Source organism: Epargyreus clarus, unplaced genomic scaffold, assembly GCF_041222505.1.
Source record: "Epargyreus clarus isolate Ecla_fem2 unplaced genomic scaffold, WU_Ecla_fem_2.2 ptg000016l, whole genome shotgun sequence".
NCBI lineage: Eukaryota > Metazoa > Arthropoda > Insecta > Lepidoptera > Hesperiidae > Epargyreus > Epargyreus clarus.
Window position 1 is genome coordinate 1749872 of NW_027332224.1, and position 16023 is coordinate 1765894.

Genomic DNA, 16023 nt, shown 5'->3' on the forward strand with positions numbered 1-16023 from the left:
GCTTCCGGTGCGTTTTTCCCGCGCCCCCGCGATATAAGGTGGCGGTTGTTGACATTTGACGACAGTGTCGGGGTGGCTGCCGCCCTGTGTGGTTGTGTTTGCTTGCAGTGCTTGTGTCGTTTGCGTGTGGTGGGATTCTTTCGACAACTCTGGTGAGTTTATTGGAAATTCATGTAGATTTGCAAAAAAAATAAATTAACTTAATATGAATTAAAATATGTTATAATATTTAAAAATCAAATTTTGACTTTTTAGGTGATAACCCTTTTTTGATTAAAAAATATTTAACTTTGATAAAAATTAAATGAAATAATTAATTAATTAACATATTTTGAAAGTTTTTAATCATTTTTTATTTTTTTATTTTTAGACAATATTTTTTATTAGTTCAAAGTAAATTTAATCGTGAAAAATAAACTAAACTGAGTTAAAAAGTTACACAAAGATGTTCGTTGATTTGTTAAATATTTTTTTTATAAAAAGCAGTTTATTTGTATACTTCTTATTACTTCTTTGAATTTTAAATTGTTTGCCATTTCCCTACTTTCGATACCTTATTGTTACTGTTTGCAACAGGATGGCGATCATCACTTCAAAATAAATTTTCGTTAAACTTTTTTACATACCAAACCATAATCAATACAACAATTCAGGTGTTAGTAAAATCTAGACTACTTAATATATAACCTATTCCCACAATTTAGAAGAACGCAACGTACCTCATACGTAGATTAGTAAAGTTTACTCACTCCTAACACGAAAATGTACCCAGTTTTGAGAATTGAAATTGTCACTGTCATCTATTTTCGTGTTTGAAAAATATAAAAAAAATGTAGTTTTTAGATCATTTACGAATGAAACGATATTTCTCCGCACTTTTTCTTCGATTTCGTGTTTTTGCATGTCTTAACTGCACATGTCGGCATTGTTCCGCCTAAACTCCACCAATTGTGTTTTGTGAATCTAATCCTGTCTGGGGTTGATTACAGATGTCCATGGGCGGCAGTATTCACTTACCATCAGGTGGACTGCATGCTCGTCTGCTACTCCTATATTATAAAAAAAAATAGGCAAAACATTAGATAACAATTGGTAAACAACATAATAATAACAGTTACATTGGTATGAATAATGAAATTAAATCGATTACCAATTATGATAACAATATTTCTTATTATTGATCAATATTGCATGTTGCGATAACTTACATAAACGCAACTTTATAATTAATAATCGTTATATAAATAATGAAACAAATAGTTTACGTCATCTAAAACATTTAGCTGAAGGTGGTAGAACCCTTTGTGGTTCTACCACGGCATCACCACTTCGGCACACCGCTACAATAACAGCAGTGTTAAGCGCTGCTGTGTTCTGGATTGAAGGGTGTGGTAAGGGACACATACTTATCCGAGGCATTCCAGCTTAGTATTCAGGTAGGAATATGTAATCCTATATGGGGTTGATTACAGTTGTACATGGGCTGCAGTAGCCACTTACCATCAGGTGGACTGCATGCTCGTCTGCTACTCCTATATTATAAAATAAGAATCAATTTGAGAAGGTATTGTCCTTATAAATTTTCTTTGCCACGAACAGTTTGCCTGATAGAGCATGAAAACGATTTGCATCCCTTTTTCAAAATGGCTACCGGGGGATAAAAGTTGCGACCCCACAATACCGTAGTCCGTAACCCTATTCTGATCCCGGTACTACGGTTCAGTGTAAACCCAGCGTAAGACGCAACTTGGTATCATATTATAATACAACGTTACTCTCATAATAACATGTAAATCAATCCTTATTGACAGCCATAGAGTCATATGTCTATAGTTACTGGAACCATACCTTTGAATTTGTGGGGTCCTGCCATTGACTTGTAATAAGTAGAGGCCGGATTTCATATTAAAATTATGTGAACCCTTTGTGGTTCTACTCCGGCGGCACCACCGCCACACCTATTTCTACCTAATAACAGCAGTGTTAGGCGCTGCTGTGTTCCGGTTTGAAAGGTGTGGTAAGGGAGACAGACTTTTCCGAGGCGTTCCAGCTTATTCCTCAGGGGTAGCGGCGCATCTGTGGCCGACTTCAGGTAGGAATATCTAATCCTATCTGGGGTTGATTACAGATGTCCATGGGCGGCAGTAGCCACTTACCATCAGGTGGACTGCATGCTCGTCTGCTACTCCTATATTATAAAAAATCCTGTAATCAACCCCAGATGAGATTAGAGTTCTACCTAAGGCCAGCCACAGACTCGTCGCTACCCTGTAAGACTAAATAGGAACGCTTCGTATGTTTCCCTTACCGCACCGATTGGTGTGGGTGCCGGCTGACTGACATATGAGGTGACTTTAGTCCTCAGGAGTGGCAAAGCATGTAATCGGCTTCAGGTAGAACCAGAGGCCCTAATCTTTTAAAACAATCGTAGTTCAGCAAAGTTTTATTTCAATATTGCATCAACATTATTTTGTTTCGTACCACGACGTCCTTAAACAGTATTGTTTTATTCCTGCCGAGCGATATAAACTCAAACCCTTATTAATTTTTTGCTTATCGATTGTATGAAACAAACTGAAATTGTCATATTTTGCTTAAAAAAATAAATTTCCTGCCCAAAAAAGGAATGAATAATTTCTACCGACATCATACAAAACTGGTTATTGTTATAAAAACAATCTTACTTTAGCGAGGTCGTGGTACGAAATTTCAATGTAAGATTAAGCTAATATTGTTTTAAGACCGCGTTTCCCAACCTGTGGTCCCCGGACCACTCGGGGTCCGCGAGTATATGTATGGGGGTCCGCGGTGTCATCTCTGGACCATACATAAATCGCTCATTAAATGCAAAAGGGCCGCTATACTGCTGTTTTCAACCACATACCTATGTGAAAAGGCATTCTCTACTGTTGTTTATACAAAAAACAAATACAGAAACAGATTACAAGTAGAATCTGATTTGAGATAACAGCTTAGTAGCAACATCAACCCGAATATCCCTGATTTAGTTGCAAAAAAGCAACACCAACCTTCACATTAATTTTTTTCATATTTTTCATAATAAACAGTTATAATTACCTTCTGTATTAGTATTTTTTTGTATCTGTAATAACTAAAATAAATACTTAATCCGTTTTTTTTGCTCTTCATTTTATAAAGGGGGTCCGTGAAAACTGTGCTTGATTTCCTAAGGGTCCGTGGACTGAAAAAGGCTGGGAAACGCTGTTTTAAGAGACGGTAGTAGGCCTCCTGTTCTCCATGGAGTTGATTACAGGTTTCCATACGGAAGTACCTTACAATCGAGTGGACTGCATGCTCATTAACTACTCTAATAATCACATTGATTGGTTATGTAATAAGCATTTTTATTCGAATTTCTTGCTTTAAACAAATTTAGAGAAATAATGTAATTATGTTGCTATTGTTTCATTCATATTTGCGTTGGATTACAAATTGTATGGTGTGACGGAATTACATCAAAGCCATTGAAGGTTGTTTGGTAACGCTCATTAAGAATAAATTTAAAACTAATAATAAATTGGACAACTTCCAGCATTTCATCAAGAGATGGCGCTACATCTCTGAATCACGCTATCGAAGTTTTCTCAACATGTTACATATACAGGGTGATTTTTTCAAATAGGCCTTCAGGATAGGGAATAGAATTACTAAACAAAGAGATATAGAAATCATATTTAAATTTGAATCGAAGTTGTAAACAACAAAAAATAATAATTTTCTAATTAACCAGTTATCTATTTTTATTATTTTTAATAAAAATAATAATAATTCTAAAAACGGCGGGAACTTAGTTGCCAACGTAACTTTTTTCAGCATTTTTCGGTAATCCTTATAGTTTCGGATTTGGCCCTGAAGTCCTATTTGAAAAATTCACCCTGTAGACATGCAAGTTCCGACTGTCGGAGCACGGCCGCTCTCCGGGCATGATGACGTAGCTCGTCAGGAGATCTTCCTTTTTCAAAAATCTTTGCTTACCGTAATTCGGACAATTTTAGTGTATAATAGATCACATTTTTAATAAAACTGTATAGTTTAACAAACAAAACAGACTTGTATATACCTCAATAGAAATAGATTATGCTGACGTATGTTAAAACCGAGTAAAGCCGTTCTCAGTAATCTTGCGTTGCGAAAAATGATGCTATCAAACCAAATAACATGTTATTTAGCCTATTTAAACAAAAGCATAATTATAATTTTAATAAACAAATGAAATAGTGATAGCGTCCTGTCATGAAATTTGGACTTCCATGTTGAAGGCCAGGATCAGGATTCGAATTTCAGGCGCGTTGCATTTTTCAAAATTATGTGCGTATTAGAAATTAATTATCACTTGCTTAACGGTGTAGGAAAACATCGTGAGGAAACCTGCATACCTGAGAGGTTTATAAAAAAAATCTTAAATTTGGCGCTTGGCGAGCGCGGTGGACTATGGCCTAATCCTCCTCATTATTTGACGAGACCCGTGCCCAGCAGTGGGACAGATGATGATGATGATATATAATATGGGTGGCAACTCCGGGCAAGGGATATCGTAGCTCTATTTTTTTTTTTTTTATAATATAGGAGTAGAAGACGAGCATGCAGGCCACCTGATGGTAAGTGGCTCCTGCCGCCAATGGACATCTGTAATCAACCTCAGATAGGATTAGATATTCCTACCTGAGGTCGGCCACAGATACGCCGCTACCCCTGAGGACTAAGCTGGAACGCCTCGGAAAAGTCTGTCTCCCTTACCACACCCTTCAAACCGGAACACAGCAGCGCCTAACACTGCTGTTATTAGGTAGAAATAGGTATGTATCTATTTTTGTGTATCGGGAGGATACCTGTGTTATTAGTTAGAGACATCTCCAGTTCTATTATTTTTAATACATAACTACTCGTATTATAAACACCTTTTTCGGTTCTGTTATTTTCGTTCAAAGATTCGGAAGATTTCGCAAAAAAATAACTTGGCCTAGAGTTTTTGCAAAACGGTTACATAAATAATACGTAAACGGCTAATCGCCAATAAACACTGATTGCACATCTTGTTAAGGCTGTGTCGTACACACAGCGAAGCGAGCACGCTGCAATAATGAATATCTACTGATATTTTCAGACCTGAATTCTAGTCAGAAGAGTATGCTCAAAAAGATTTTTAATTAGTTTTTTTTATCTTTGCATCCAATCCAATTTTAAACCAATGATTGAGCTGAAATTTTGCAAGTTTTTATGACGATGCTTGATTGGCTTAGTGTCGGCAATCTATATCAAATTTGGTGGACCAATAATTTTTGTGCAACCCCCACCATAATACGGCGATCGAACGAAAGTACTGTTTTCGGTTAGTGGCATCTGTAAGCAACCAACCAACTCTATATAGAACAGGGACTCTTACAGCCAGTCCACACGGCGCATTGCGTTGCGTTGCGTCTTCGCAACGCAAAGGTTTTGACGCATAGCCGGCCACACGGGCGTTGCGCCAACGCAGCGTTACTACGACGTAGTCGTAACGCTCCGTCATCGCAACGGCGACGCACCGTTGCGGCGAGCATTTTAAGTAATCATCGCAGTCATTCTATAGAAAGCATGGATCGGAAAAGACGTCTGGCATTGCTGCTATTACTACGTCACCGTCAAAATACGTAAAAATAAGCGAGATCAGCTTGCGTGTGCGTCCCTTATCAACGCATAAACAACTGAGCGCTGCCGCTCCGGCGACGCAATGAGTACTCCCCCGCCCGCTTCGTCTCGTGCGCGGCAGTTCAGTCGCGTATGCGCTGCGTCGACGCAGCGCATCGTGTGTACACTATGATTATTAGTATGTAAAATGACGCAGCGACAGCGCTACGTCGACGCAACGCGCCGTGTGGACCGGCTGTTAGCTGAAACCAAACAATTGCTTTGAACTAAGATGGCCGCCTTATATGTAAATCAGACGTCCATATCTTTTCAGTTTCGCTAAGCGTTCGCTTCGCTGTCATTACAACACAGCCTTAAAACTAGGTGCGGTATTTTATCGCATAGACTAGAAACATATTTTGCGTCGGTCTGTCTGTTGACCTTATTTATTATCGGATTTCTCTATCTATTTATCAATATCATTTTTGGTTGTTGTTTTTTTTTAGTGTTCTGTAAATAAAAGTACTGCTTGTGTAATTGCAGCCTGAATGGTCGGTCTTAACATTTCTAAATAGTACCGTAGACAATTTTTAAAGGTGTTAAAACTTTATTAGTTTGACTTGGGTGGTGCTACCGCACCTATTTCTGCCTTATAACACCAGTGTAGCGCTGCTGTGTTCTGGTTTGGAGGGTGTGGTGAGGGAGAGATAAATATTCCTTAATTCTGGGGGTATTAACACTGGCCGACCTCAGGTTCTCAATTTTATTTGGGGTTGATGTCAGGTTTGAAGGTGGTAGAATCCTTCGTGGTTCGACTCCGGCGGTACCACCGCCACACCTATTTCTACCTAATAACAGCAGTTTTAGGCGCTCCTGTGTTTCGTTTTGAAGGGTGTGGTAATCGAGACATACTTTTCCGAGGCATTCCAGCTTACCATCAGGTGGACTGCATGCTCGTCAGCTATTACAAAAAAATCGGGAGCAATTTTCGCCGGAGCAATTTACAAAATCGTAATCAAAAATATTTGATTCAAAGCTGACAAAAAACAAATATTTTTAGAAAAATAATAATGACGTGATAAAGAGAATATTGCGCGAGCCCCACTCGCCCTTGACTGGTTTGCGGGTCAATGACCGCCGGTTGCAAACATCTTCGGATACAACGAAGAGTCTGTGCAAGTTTTTTTTTTTCATCAAACAATGAAAATTGATATTTTGTGAAATGCAAGTGTCCAAAAATAACTTTTTGACGCAACGATGATGAGACGATGATTATGAGAAATTTTAAGGTAGTTTGGTCATCCAAGGTATATTTCTACGCCATTTTTTATTAGCTTAGATATTCGCGAACAATTCGTCGAATAACTTTACAAATATTGACGAGTTGTCGCCGAGTTAGCAACAGATTTTCATAACCAATTTCCTCTCAGGCGATACTTACGTGCTTCAGAATTTTACCTACCTATAATTAAAAAAATCTTAATCGAGAGGATTTTTTTTTCTACATGATTGGGTAGCTACCCCTAGTCAACCCACTAACGGAACAGACGACCAGGTCCAGCATCACCAGAGAAATAACTAAATGTATATTTACTAAATTTTATTTTATTTTATTTTTATTTGGGAAACATACAATATTTAATACATACAGTAACTTTCACACAGACATAACAAAAGTCAGCAGTTTCCACTAATAAATAATACATAAAGATTTAAAAATGTAATTGTTTACACTGTTAGGAGTAGGTATATTGAAATAATAAAATATATATACAAGTAAAAAAAAGAAAGGAAAAAAGTAATTTGTTACATAATGCAATTTTCAAGAGTCTGTTTCAGTTCCCGCTTGTATGCAAGTATTGAGCAATTAAATATGTCCAATTCTTGTAGATGTTTGTTATAAAAGTTAGAGGAACCATATATGAAATTATTACTTGTATATTTCTTTTTACACAACGGTACGTGAAACAGACTTCTACAACGAGAATGAATTCGGGGGCATCTCAAACCAATAGTGCTTAGCATGAAAGGGGATTCAATATAATTATTTAATATTTTGTACAAAAACATTTGGTCTCTCTCAATTCGTCTAAGGCCATTGTATTGTTCCCGACATTGTAGCCCTTTTTCATTTTGTGGCACATTTACTTCGGACGATTTCTAACGTAATCAACTCCATTGGTAGGTCAATGTGTAGCCTTTAACGTCGATGTAACAGTTTTCCTTAATAACCTAACTGGAGTACGAAGGTTAATAAGCCATCTTTGTTTGAAGGTACCATTTAATGGATAGGGAAGTATCCCTATAACATTATTTCCTGCTTCGACGCAGTTAAAAATAATAAATAAATAATATATATGTAGGTACACTGTTTCATTATTTATCTATAACTAGCTGACCCGGCAAACGTTTTGTTGCCATATAATAAAAAAAATGTTATATGAGATTATTTCTTTCGTAAATTAACTAAGTCTTTAAACATACACAAACGAAATCGCTATATCGCTTATTTAACACTAAAATGATATGGCGTTATACGGCGTAACGAGAACGCGCCGGTCGTTTTACCGACACGAGTAATATTGAGTCATGTGACACCGATTAGGTATGTGTAGACGGTCGGTTAGGCACAAAACTGACTTGGTTTGTGGGTTAGAATACCATGTAACCAGAAGTGGCTTTTTACTTATTTAATAATGCTCGTTTTTTTTTAAGTATCCTCCTCATCAGCAAAAAGGTAGGTTACTATAGCCGCGAATAGCGGTAAAACGTTAGGTAGAGTGTGAAATAAATAGCAGCTAATATTTTTGTATGGGCTTAGTTTACATATAAGTCCGCCATTTTTAAAAAGTCGAGTTTTAGAGGAAGTTATAAAACATGTGTCAATCAATAGCCTAAGGCGTAGCAATAAAAAGTATTCAGTGATTAAATATAATAAATTAAATATTTACTAAGATATTAAGCTCTTCAGAAAAAAGATAATCTTTAACAACACATTTAAATTATTCAACTCATTCTTAAATATTGCGAAGTTCCTAACTGAATTGTATTTAATTGTTAACTGAATTGTAAAAAAAATGTAAAATGTAAATCAGATCAAATAATTTATTTTGCTTAATATAGGTATACAGTTGTTATATCCTAAAAATTGTCCTCTATATTACACCTCCTATGCTAGAGGTATGCAAAATTTTAATTAATACATAATTGTCTTAATGTAGGGCAATTAACTCTGTTTTATCACCTATCAAATTAAAACATATAGCATGTATAATGTGCAACGTAGACGTTGACATTTCAATAGCCAACATACACTATAGCAAATATTGATGACGACGATAGAAATTTCGTATGAACATGACGCGTGTACACTAAAACTAAATTCTACTTAATGTTTGTCTCTCTTTTCATTTTTTCCTGTTTGTCTGTTTGCTAATCTCGGAAATCTAACGCAGTAAGCGTAGGTGGAGCGTGTGTTCTTAATCACGAAAACACAATTTGACTTAAAATAGAATCAACGTTCAATTCTTGTTAATGACATCTCGTGAGTTGTGACGCTGTGAGATGACTCAATGTGTGTGTGACGTCACAAGGTGTAGGCTAACTCTGGGATATTCTTATCAAACGCAGTTCAAATGAAATGATCTAATGGGGTTAGGTTTCACACTATAAACCGTTGATTCGCGCGTTGACATTGCTTAATGGTGTCCTGATTTCGGATACCAGCATTGACCTGTTTTACACGGCACCTGCTGTATTTCGTAGAACAGCTAGCGCCTATGTTCAATCACTTGCTAATAAAACTAATTGAACGCATTAGGTTAAGAAAATCTGTAATGTTTAGTTAGTATTTCGATGTAAAAAAATGTAAATAAATAAATAAAAGAGTTCTAACAGTCCGGTACTACAACTGGTAGATATATTCTTGTACATAGTTAGCACGTTAAACTTTAATAATACACACACCTTGTTAGCCAATCGAACAAAAAGATGGAAATATTTTAAACTAAAGATATTGATCAACAGCGATTATAAGATTTTAAAATGATACAATTAAATTACTTTTGAATTAGTTCAATTCCAAAATAAAATGATAAAATGTAAAAGTATTTTTTTAAACTCATAAGAGACATCAAAGAGTCTGTAAAAATTGCGCTGGTCTCGTGAGCGAGTTCTCAGCTCAGCAGTGACGTCATACGTGAGGCAGGAAGCTCGTAGGCACTACTAACTCACGCGTACCCACTACTCACTCACTCACTCACACTTACTCTGTGGACGCTAACGGCGGCCGTGTAACGGCGTTATCGCCGCGGCTTATCGCTCTGTTAATGTGTTTTTGTATTTGTGTAAGTGTTATCGAGTTTGAAACGTGTTGAATTTTCATAGACGGTATTGGAAAATGTTTTGTTTATGGAAACCTTTGTGTTTCGGTGAGATTTATTATTGAATTTGTTTCGAGTCATGATAGAGTGAAAGAAGTGTTGTTGAAACTATTTTTGTACCGGGATTATATATGATATGTAGAAATCAATTTGTATTTTTTTCATTTTGTCTGCCAAGTTTTTCTAGAACTGTCAAATTTCGATCATTGTTAGGCGAATCAGTGAATAGATTAATTATTAATAACTAGTAGCCAATAAGCGGTCTGCTCGTAACGGAAGACGTGTAACGCCGTTATTGCGTTAGTGTACGCACGCTCGAATTCTGATCTTTTCTTGTTGAAATTTCGATTAACAATACTACAAATAATAAGTAATTTTGTAGTACTGAAACCTCCTTGTTCCAATTCGACGCGATTTTGCCTATTTGGCGTAACTATTGAGTCGTTGTAAACGTGAGGCGTGCAGCGTGTAGGCAGCAATGAATCAACACAAGTCTCCACTGCAGTGGCTGCTCTGTGGCGGGTAACGGCGGACGTGTAACGCCGTTATCGCGTTAGTGTGCGCTCGTTCGAGTTCCGATGTTGTCTTGTTGAAGTTTTATTAGTGTTTGATGTTGAGAATTTTAATTGTGTTTAATTGACGGCTGATAAAGTGATTGTTTTTTATTGTTGGAAGAGTTTGCAGTGTCTTGGGTTGATGTAAGTTTGTTTTTAGTTATTTTTGGAAGTGAAAACTTATTTAGCGGCGTTGTGCCTTTTGTGATGGGTAATAAATGTTAAACTCGCGTCAGGACACGTGGCCTGATCGAAAATTTGTAAGACGGCAAGGCATACTGCAAAAGTCGAGATGTCATTCGGTGTCAGCATAGAAAAAATATGTCAATGGGTGTCAGTTTAATTTTTTATTTATTATATTTTATTATTCAGTTTATGTTTCGAATGTTTTCACTTCTGCCGGCACTGCGGGAGTGCAACCCGTTGATTTTTTTAACTATTTATATTTTTAACCGATTATTAAATATTGGAATAGCTAGTTATTGATTTAGCTCAGAGGTTTCATGGAGTTACGGATTAATGAAAGTTTTTTTGCTAATTGTTGATCTTGAATTAATTTTGGTATTTTAAAAATTGGTCTTTTAATTAAATATAAATATATTTGTCGGAAGTAGCATCAGCTCCAAATTTTCCATTACGTTTGTCATTGTAGATTTAGATTTTTGATTATTGAAATATTTTTCTACCGCTACATATATATTTTTTTTTAATTAAAAGCAGAGCAATGAAATGGAATTGAAAATAATTACTTTTTTTTTGTAAGTAACTACTTGATTTTCTAAGCATAGCAAGTACAATTTATATTCAATTGTTTACAATGTTATCCTTATTATTATCCAACGATATTTAAAATTTCCCAAGGGATAAATACATACCAACCCAGATTGGAAAGAAAAATGTGACTTTATTAGTTAAAGTTGTACGCTTGGTCGGGAATCGAACCTGGACTGCGTGCCTGACCAGTGTCATAACAAGTTATAACAATTTTAGATTTTCCTGTGGGATATACACATACACACGCAGATTCCAAAGAAAAATGTGACTTTATTAATTAAAGACAGATGCTTGGCCGGGAATCGAACCCGGACTGCGTACCTGACCAGTGTAGTGAATATGTAGTATTACATCATATCACAAACAGTAAGTGTATTAAAAAGTTATTTTGAACTTCGTTGCATTGAACTTTGTTTACAAAACAGTTCTGTTGTTTCATAATTTTTGATTACATGTTACGTAATTGTAATGCTTAGTGATTTGTGTATGTATTGCGTTTATGGATGGTAGTTGGTATCGATATAATTATCGATATTTACTCAGTGTAGAATGTCGATGATAGATAATATCGAATTTCTACGCGATATTATCGATAGTTCAAAAGTTGATGGTAAGTGGCTACTGCCGCCCATGGATATCTGCAATCAACGCCGCTAGCCTTGAAGACTAAGCTGGAATGCCTCAGAGAATGTCTCCCTCACCATTCCCTTAAAACCAGAACACAACAGCACTTAACATTGCAGTTATTAGGTAGAAATAGGTATGGCGGTGGTGCCACCGGAGTCGAACCACAGAGGGTTCTACCAACGTTAAATCTGTAAGTAGAACTCTTCATAGCTGCCACATCTACTTCTGCCTTATAACTGCAGTGTAGCACTGCTGTATTCTGACAGTACACATACAGGATACAGATGTCCAGGGGCAGTAGCCACTTACCATCAGGTCGACTGCATGCTCGTTGCCACTTCAATCATATAAACGAAATAGGTCAAAAGACTTTTTTTTATTTACGAGGGGGAAACCTTCAAAAGGTACCCGGTGCCGTGGGAGCGACGCAGGGTTATGTGGGATTCTTACCGCACTAAAACCCTCCAGTGGACGTCCTCGGCGCTGCGTTAAGGGCACCGTCTGGTGCGTACGACGGTATGCGACCACACATACCGCCGTCCTTCCCGGGGCCGCTGGCTGGGTTCGAGCTCCCACTCTTGCCGCCCGCAACCCCGGAAGCCCCCTTTTAGTCGCCTCTTACGACAGGCAGGGGATACCGTAGCCCTATTCTGGTCCCGAAACTACAGGGACAACGTTTCAAAAGCCTAAATGCACATCTAATCAATAATATCATAAATCATATAATATTATAAAACATACGACCGATTCTAAAAAAGTTTATTCAACGAAATAAAAAGAAGTCGTACTTCGCAATCTGAAATCATATTGCAAATTGCAATTCTTGGAACAGGGCATCTTTTATTTTGATTATATTTGCATTCAGTGGCATGTGTACACGAAAATATAACTTATGCTGCAACGAAAAAGTGCATTGTCGAATAAAACACGGCTAGTAGGGTGAAGTACGCATTTATCGACCGAAGTAGTTCTTATTGGAATTATATAAGGTTTATAATGAGAATTGTTTTGCGGTGCTCAAGATGTCCGTATTGGACGCTGTTAAGGTTGGTTTTAATACTAAATGTATGTATTTATATATAAAAAAATTGCTCAAGGCATGTCCGTCGGTTCATCGGTCTATAGAAGGACGTATAGACTGTTTTTTGTCGGTCTGAGAGTTTGTGGATTTTTTATATATATGTGTATAGCGGCACCTTTGTTTGGTTATGTGTATTTGAATATTTGAGGTGTTTGTTCGTTTGTTGAGAATCAAATCATTTTTAGGGTTCCGTAACCAAATATAAAAACGGAATTCTATTACTTAACCTTCGCTGTCTATCCGTCTGTCACGGGGCTGTCTCTTTAAGAAATTGGGGCCCCATTGAAAAATAATATTTTAATGTGATCTCTGAAGGGGCCCCTAAAACTTGTGCCAAGGGGCCCCGGTATTTATTAAACCGGTTCTGCTAACGACTAATTTTGAACACCTCACACTTATCTTCACTCGTTTCGTACGTCGTAATACATTCACATTTATAAATAATTGCGAAATACGTACACTTTTAGTTCACACATAGTTTTCCTACGGCGTAACGAATCCATCACGTTTCGTTATTCGTTATACGGCTGAATCAGCCGCGACGTAAATAGCCGCGTGACGTAACTAGTACATTTCCTGAAACACACACGCGCAATCGTGTTGTAGTGGGGGAGAGTTGGTTTTGCAGTAACGCAGCTGAATCTTTGCTTGTGTGAGATTGTATATGTATGATTAGGGTAAATACAGATGAGCCGATAAAATTAGTAATTATTGTATTTGTAAATTCAGTGATTAGTGTCAGGTAGACATAACACAACACACAACACAAAGTAACAGATGGCTACTAAATTGAGTAAATTTTGGGCAAAAAAAATAAAGTACTTAATTCAATATTTTTCAATATCAAAAGCCTTTTTAATTAAAACATTAAAAAACAATGAGTAAAGCTAGACTTGAGTGGGGGAGAGTAACGCGACTGAAATGTGAGCTATCTGTGATATGAGCATGTGAGATTGTGTGTGTTAATTACAGATGTGCTACTACATTATGTAACATATAAAAAATTAGTAAATAAAATACTAAATTCAATAATTTTGATTCTTAACTCTTGTGTCTTGTATTCAACAGAAACCTAACTTATACAAAAATAGATAAAAATAATAAATGAAAAAGATGATATTTGGCTTAACCTGATAAGCTTGTAATATTCGAAATGTTTTTAATCTAGATAATGTAACATATTCCATTTTTAAAATCCAGAAATTATTGTGTTTATACATTTTTATAGACTACACTAATAGTGACCATATTTTCAAGGTCGTATTATTTGCTTATTATTCCAAAAAAATCTCTCTAGTATGCATAAATATGTCGTATCAGATACTTTGCATATATAGTAGCAATTGTGTTCGATTCCTAATTGTTAACAATTTGATCTATTATGCCGCGTCATTCATGTACTGTAATGCGATTCAATAAAGGTTATTATCGCGTAACGCATACCGATGTGTGGGTGTCATGTACCACGTGACGTGTGTGCTGTAACGAATAACGTATTGCAGTGTTTCTCAATCTTTCCGCTTCGTAAGTAAAAATATTCCAGAACCTTCAGGAGTTTGTAACTTGAATTATAACTTGTGATTTGTAGTAATACATTTTATTAATAAGAAATCTGTACAATTTTCATTGTTATACTTTGTCACATGACTAAGTATGATGTTTAAATGCGATATTAAATAACTGAAACAGACATGTTTCCAAAATAAGTCGCCAAAGGAATTTAATGAAAATCTTATTTATTTTTGAGGTTTTGCGATCCCCACAAGGTCGCGATCGATACTTTGAGAAACACTGACGTATTATAACGAAGGCTCTGTTGGATTTTATCGTTGATAACGCCGTTTATCGTGGCATATTTAATCAGACGTCTCAGTATAGATAAGGTCAGTGTGTGTCACTAGTATGTACACGTGTATGTCTGCGTCGTCTGTCTGTATATTTGGTCGCTTTTTCTTGAAACTATATTTGTTATACCAGTGTTTCTCAAATAAGATATCGTCCGCTGGGGGGTCACAAATTCCCCCTAAGGCGGACGCTGAATTTCCATTAAGAAGCAATGTTTATTATAGTACATTACAATACGAGGACGAAAAATTTTTTTCTGACAAGTGAGTTTGCAGGCCGAGCCGCAGGCGAGGACTGCAATCACACGAGTCAGAAAAACATTTTTCGTCCGCGTGTTGTATAAAATTTTATATTACGGGGTCGGAAATGGGGGTTTTGCGCACGCGAAGCGTGCGTAAAACGTCCATTTACGCACGCCGTGATATAAAGTTAATTTTAATTATGGCGTTCTACAATTAACCAATGTACATATATTTAATCGATACTTGATCATTAAAATAAATAAAAATATAGTATAAATTTTCTATTTGTTACATAATAAAAAAAAATATAAATTATAAACAGCGGACAGCAGGGGTTCGTGAAACATCCTGAGGGGGTCATACCATGTAAAAGATTGAAAAACGCTGCCATAACGAAATACCGTATAATAACGGAGGCTCTGTAGGATTCAGTCGTTGATAACGCCGTTTATCTTGACACACCTAATCAGTATTGACTGATATATGTAGATAAGGACAGTATGTCGTCTTCATATCATACATGTAGGTGATGTGTGTTGTCTGTATGTGTTATTTAAAGTTTATACTGACTAGTGCGAACACGTGTCGTTATCTTCGTTTGTAAGTTTTTTTTGTACCTTGTAAGTTTTTCCTTAAATCGTAACTGTGATATATGCTTGTGTGAGATTGTGCGTATGATTAGGTTAAATACAGATGTACTAAATTTTGTAACATATAAAAATTTTGTAAATAAAATACTAAATTTATAATTTTTATCCTTGTCTCATGTTTTCAATTATGTTATATAATAAATAAAAAGTAAGTGTTAATGGAAAAAAGTTGAAATTTTTGCTTAAGCTAATAAGCGTGTAATATTCGAAACGATCTTAAATCTAGGCAAAATAACATAT

The 16023-nt window shown here is 36.3% G+C and overlaps 1 protein-coding gene across 3 annotated transcripts in view; it reads left to right on the forward strand.

Annotated features, from left to right (window-relative positions):
- The window catches only part of foi (solute carrier family 39 fear-of-intimacy), a 55128-nt gene that overhangs the window by 22041 nt on the left and 17064 nt on the right, over window positions 1-16023 (forward strand). Inside the window, exon 1 of one of the 3 annotated variants that reach the window (XM_073081609.1) lies at window positions 67-152. The exons of 1 other annotated variant lie outside the window; for it this stretch is intronic. The gene's annotated coding sequence lies outside the window, so the exon portion shown is untranslated. Of the gene's footprint in view, window positions 1-66; window positions 153-10546; window positions 10709-16023 lie in introns of those variants that run through there. One more of the 3 variants, XM_073081608.1, reaches the window with a different exon arrangement.